The sequence below is a fragment of the Henckelia pumila genome, chromosome 4 (genome assembly GCF_033568475.1).
Source record: "Henckelia pumila isolate YLH828 chromosome 4, ASM3356847v2, whole genome shotgun sequence".
Classification (NCBI taxonomy): Eukaryota; Viridiplantae; Streptophyta; class Magnoliopsida; order Lamiales; family Gesneriaceae; genus Henckelia; species Henckelia pumila.
In genome coordinates, this window is record NC_133123.1 from 214,588,427 (window position 1) to 214,594,520 (window position 6,094).

The 6,094-nt window shown below is 35.4% G+C and overlaps 1 long non-coding RNA gene across 3 annotated transcripts; it reads right to left on the reverse strand.

Moving 5' to 3' along the window:
* Nucleotides 1-765: 765 nt before the first annotated feature.
* LOC140864479 (uncharacterized) lies at nt 766-5,705 on the reverse strand. Of its 3 annotated transcripts, XR_012144245.1 has the most exons (5): nt 5,496-5,705; nt 5,286-5,401; nt 4,690-4,789; nt 4,362-4,618; nt 3,675-4,263 (listed from the first exon to the last, which is right to left on the reverse strand). It is a non-coding gene; the product is annotated as an uncharacterized lncRNA (long non-coding RNA). The 3 variants fall into 3 exon arrangements; XR_012144246.1 differs by lacking the exon at nt 3,675-4,263 and adding an exon at nt 766-1,004 and having other exon boundaries at nt 5,286-5,705; XR_012144244.1 differs by having other exon boundaries at nt 5,286-5,705.
* Between the last annotated feature and the right edge of the window lie 389 nt (nt 5,706-6,094).

A 6,094-nucleotide genomic window follows, 5' to 3' on the forward strand; every position in this document is an offset into this window, starting at 1 on the left:
ACTTGCCTAGTATTTGAGGTACGAAAGTACTGTTCGAGATATCCTGACTGAGTATGCATGTATTATGTGACTGCATGATTTATATGTCATTGATTTATGCTGCATACATTTGCATACTGAGCTATCTCCTTCGAGATGTCTATTAGTAGGGTTGTACCCTATCCTGTTAGTGGATGGACTTCCATGGCTTTGGGACCGGTAAATCCACTGGTATTATGGTATGGGAGCCACCTCCTGAAGAGACGGCCCAGCGTGCTACATACCAGGGTCCGGTCTGTCTCTGTTATCTGATCCTTGACCTCGAGTTTATAGGGAGTTCACTTTGCATGCATGCATACTCATACTCTCGTGCTGAGCATTTTATGCTCACATCTCGTACTCTGTGTTTCTGGACACCCTATTCCTTGGGGCAGGATTGCGATTGGATGAGGAGGGTGGATCGAAGAGGGGCTAGACAGTGGTTGATCAGCTGGAGCTTCGTTTAAGTTTTTATTCTGTTGTTTTGGGTTTATACACCTATTCGATTTGGTTGTATTATATTTGGATATTTACAGATTCCTTTCTTGGGGTTGTAAATGTTATGGTTTCCGCAGTTGAATTCTGATTACTGTTTTGATTAAGTTAATTGTATGCCTAAGTTTTGTTTAGTAGGTGATCCGGGTAAGGGTCACTACAATATATATAACAACCCACCTGTCACAAACAACAAATTTAAAATCACAAGCAACAACACTAAACAAGATAGACTGAAAAAAAATGGGAACCTAAGAAAAAGATTCGTCATACAAACAACCAAATGTTAAATAATTTGATAATTACATACCCAATAACTTACAATAAATCCTTACCTTTACATTAATCCAATCAATAAAATAATAGAATTTAAAGCAATAAAATTTGAACTACTATTGCGAAAGACTGACATAGGTCGAAGGGATGTGTCGTGCCCGCATCGCTGTCCACTCGATAGTCTTGCCCCTCGAACTCAATGAAATACTCCTCACCTGAAAACAATAAGTGTAGTGAGTCTAAAAGACTCAGCAAGAATATGAGAGGGAGGGGGAGGGGAATATAACGAGTATTACATAAATACAAGCACAAGGAGATTAAAAATATCTTGTAATAAAATACTTTGTGTCCTTAACTTAAACAATTGATTTCTAAAAAAATGAAGTGAACATGAATGGAACATATGCATGGATAAGTCGAGCATAAGCAATGTAACTGAATAAACTGTACTGAAACATGGATATAAATGATTTGAACTTAGATCCTTGAATTGTGACTCTGTGATTTCGATCTTGATCATGGCTGCAGTGCACTATGCCGCAAGGAAGTCAGGATAACACCCAACCCGTCTTGTCCTATGGTTGGTATGGTAAGCCAAGATTTCTCATAGACCGTCAATACACATGAATTTTGGTAAGGGAAGCTAAGGCGTCTCCCTGCTCGTCCAAACACATTAATGTTACTGTAGTCACAATCATCTCACTTCGTTCGTAAAATACTTTATTTCATTCATAAATATGAGACTTAGCATGCATATGTAAATATGATGTACATGTAAATGTTTATTGATAATCATGCATATGACTCACACAATAATGACCGGGATGGTGATTTAGGAAACAAACCAAAGGATGGGAAAACTAAATCATAATGTAGCGCTTAAGGCAAATTGGAGCGGTTCAGTCGTAAAATATGTAACTTGCTCGATTCTTAATCAAAAAAGATTCCGCTTGAAACCACTACTCCCTCACACTTAAAACTAAATAAGGATACAATAATTTTATGAGTATTTATTTCCGGACAGCAAGCTTACGACACTAAAATTTTGCACCTATTCCTTCATAAGCTTATAACCCAACCAAAACTTAACCGAATTAATTTTCGCTTTCACCTACATACTCCTAACATCTTGGCCTCATTCCCAACCCGAGCCCTTATCCAAATTTTGATTTTAACTCTGTTTTAAACACTCGTTTCCGGGCATCCCCAACCCTTACAAAATTCTGCTCACATAATCTAGCCCATTCTCCCTCCTAAGAATTAACGATTGGACTCCCTTTATCCCAGCCTATAAATCAGACCAAGACCACATTTTAGACTCACTTGAACCACTGAAACCAGCCCTCTCTTCAACCTATCACAGCTCGTACAACAGCACCTACCCTGCCCCCAAAACCGAAGCCAACATGACCCAATCTTCGATGGCCCTTCACCTCCAATTTGCTAGCTATATCCAACACACCTAAGTGCTACCATGTGAACTACATTTCACCCATGGTAGCCCCTAATCCACCATCCAAATCAACACAAATAATAACTCAACATTCTCGAACCAACAAGCTAGGGAAACAATCTGAAATTTTTGAAACCAACAAGCATCAATACCATCACCATTTCAGAATTTAAATCCTTTTCAAACCTCAACCATAACCATAATATAAACATTTCTCAAGCATGAAAATGGAACAGTTTTGACCAACATTTTTCTGAAATTTTTCGAAAAAGAACAAGGCATCAATGCAATCAACATTTCAAACTCATACTCATTTCAACCTTCAACAAGAAACCAAAATATCACATTTTCTCACACATGTATGAAGTAGAATCTCGGCAGAAATGAGAAAACTCGAACAGGGCATATATAGGCATACATACATTTTTGAAATTTCAATAAATGCTAGGCACAAAATATACTAATCTACATGGGGAAGAGAAAGAACCATATCCTTGCCTATTTTCGAAATGCTCAAGAAATGGAGATGGAACCAAGTGCTCGAGTGAGCTATGGCCGACGTGATGGAGCTGGAATGAGCTGAAGGGGACGGCCAGCTGTTCGAGGAAACATCCAGGGCAAGTTCCGAAGTGGTGGTGGTCGCCGGCAGCGGTCGGGAAAGCTTGAGGAAGAAGAAGCCGTTGGCTTTGAAGAAGGGGAAGAGAAGGAGCGTGAGATTTGGGTGAGATTTGAGTGTGAATTTTTAGGGGCTACGGTTGTGTATTTAGTTTAAGTGTGTAGGTGTGTGTAAGCATATGTGTATGTATATAATTGTGAGTGTGTGAGTGTTAGGAGAAAAAGTGCTACATACAAACTTAGCAACTTAGGAATATTAATTTAATTGCACTAAATAAAACACAAGCTTGAAAAATCAAGAATTAAACTCTTTAAATATTTTTATGTTCCGACAACGAATAAAATATTTAAATAACAAGCAGAACGATTAATAATAATTTTAAACAAACTAGACAAACGTTTAAAAGAAATTTAAATAAATACACATACGGAAATAAAAACTTTTAAAATGATTTGGACAATTAAAAAAACATTTAAATAATTAATCTAGTCATTTAAAATAATTTAAAATAACTAACCGCTAAACTTAGGTTATTTAAAATAAATAAGTTAGACACTCGAAAATATTTAAACAAATAAGCTAAACAGTTAAAATCATTTAAAAGAATAAAGTAAACAATTAAAATTAAAATCATTTAAATATGCAAGCCTAAACTTTTAAAATATTAAAACAATTTAAATTGCACAATAAAATCATTTAGACACATAAATTTAAATAATAAAAAATATTAATTAAATAGTTATTACAATAAAAATTATTTGAATAAATAATAAAAATATTTTATTAACACATAATTCACATAAAGAATTTAATCAATTAAACTTAAAAATAATAATCCTAATATTTATTAAATTTAATGCATGTGATTTAGTAGATTGTGTTTCAGGTACTATATATCAGAATTAACATAACCAGCTAGATGAAATAAAATTTAATGGCCATGGGAGTTGAAAGAATACTAGAGTCTACACATAGAGCCTGATGATTACTAAAGCTCATGTTTACTAAAGCTAATGTGAATGAATGCCAACTAATATAATGCATAAAGACAAAAATTGGGATGATGTCTACTTTTGTGCATGGCTTTAATACCCTACCAACCGCTAGTGGGTATCTACAAGACACTAGAATATAAAAAAAAAATCTTTTAGTGCCATGCAATCCTGTTGGAGACACGATACTATAAATTCGACACTTAATTCCCAAACTAATCCCTCCATTTCCTGCACATGCATTATAAGGTCATAGAGAAATTAACGATAATATATATTAAGACTATGGGAGCAATGACACTTCCTCCAGGATTCAGATTCCATCCAACGGATGAGGAGCTGGTTGTCTACTATCTCGATCGGAAAATCAGCGGTGGGATCATCGAGCTCGACTTCATCCCAGAAGTCAATCTCTATAAATGTGAACCATGGGATTTACCAGTTTAAGAATCCACAACAGCTTGACTCAAAACTTCATTAAAATAGAAGGATTTCAGATGCGAGCGCTTACCAAGTAGTACAAAATCCACAACAGCTTTACTCAAAACAAGCCTTCAACCATTATTGGATCATCCATGAACTCCGGGACACACAAAAACACCTAGAGTTTATAATTCAAATAATAATTTAAAATGGAACTTGAACATACCCCACCCAAGATTTTCCTAAACTTCTGCGTGCAGAAGAATACTCTCATTTTCTACCCAATGAACGAAACCAATAAGTGACACCATAGTTCGTGTTTCTCTACTCCATCCACAATGATACCTACAAATTACCAACAATTAATATTTTATTTGATTGTAGGGGAATGCTTAATATGCAATAAATTCTCCTACCTGTGATACTGTCCATGACATGATTTCTGGATAAATTCTACGAGCTTCTTGTAGTGTTCCCTTTCAACGTCGATAAACACCTTGAGTTTCTCCAGGGCATCTATTTAGTAGTCAAAAAAATATTCTTTTAGCAAAATAATAATATAATAAACTACAGAAAATAGCATCCGTATAATTTGAATATTTAGATCTTAAAAATCTGAAGCACCATGGCTTCGCTTTCCCAACCATACCACGACAGCTAAGGAATTAACAACAAAAATGAGCGGTCACCCTACTGTCAATCGAATTTCTATGTAATTATTGTAAGTTTTTAAACTTCACACACGCAAAATTAATTGAGACCGCCTTCTTACCCTGCCCTACGGCTCTCACGAATTTACGTCTGTCCAGGATTCTTCCTACAGAAATCACTGAGAAACTGCTTGGATTTAAAATTCATTAATTTCAAATTCCTTCACTTGTTTAGAAAAAAAAAATTCAATTGAATTTAAAATTCACTCCATATTAGATTATGCAATTTCAATATCCAAATCAAATCCCTTAATAAGATCGTAACCTAAGACCTCAAAGAACATAAGCATATGAAAGCATACCTAACAGTGGACTTCCCTCGGATGCAGGCTCGAGTTTAACAGTCTCCGAACCGGGATTTGTAGAGTTCTTTTTATTACAGGGGCCTTGGTTCGGAGAAATTTAACCCTTTGTACCTCTGAAATTTTGCAGATCTATAAATTTTTGCAAACTCGTACACTGAATCCACGCAGAACACCAAGAATCGACTGAAAATCAGCGTTCAAACTCACCAGAGAAGAAGCGCATATAAGCAAATCGTGAAAACACTTCGATCGCACAAAAAAAAGCTCAAATATGTCCATCTTTGGCTCAAAACGAAGATTATGTTGTGGGGAACAAAACAACAAAACAAATTCAGGATAAAAGAACGGTGATTCGACGACAAGAGTGGGCGGCTAGGGTTGAGAGACGAGAAAGGAATCACGATCCACATACTTGAAGAAGATGGAAATGAGATAAAGCGGTGCACGTGCAAGACAAGGAAAATAATATATAATATTTTTAAGAAAAATAAAAATATCAAAGACAATGGATTTATTAGAACCGTTGTCTTTTATCCTAAAAACACACACATAAACAATGGATTTTAGAATTTTTGTCGAAAACCTTATGCGTATAGACAACGGTTTTTTAAAAACTGTTGTCGAGATCTGATATAATTCTTGTAATCGAGAGTTAATTGAGCAGTTGATGATGTGAATTTCTTGAGTGCTCAAGGTTACTAAGAATGCAAGCTTGTAAGCGAGAATTCTTGGATAAAATAGATAGATCAATTCTCTTGTTCTCTTGCTTGGAGCATTATCTATTTATATTGTCTCTTGTATAAGTT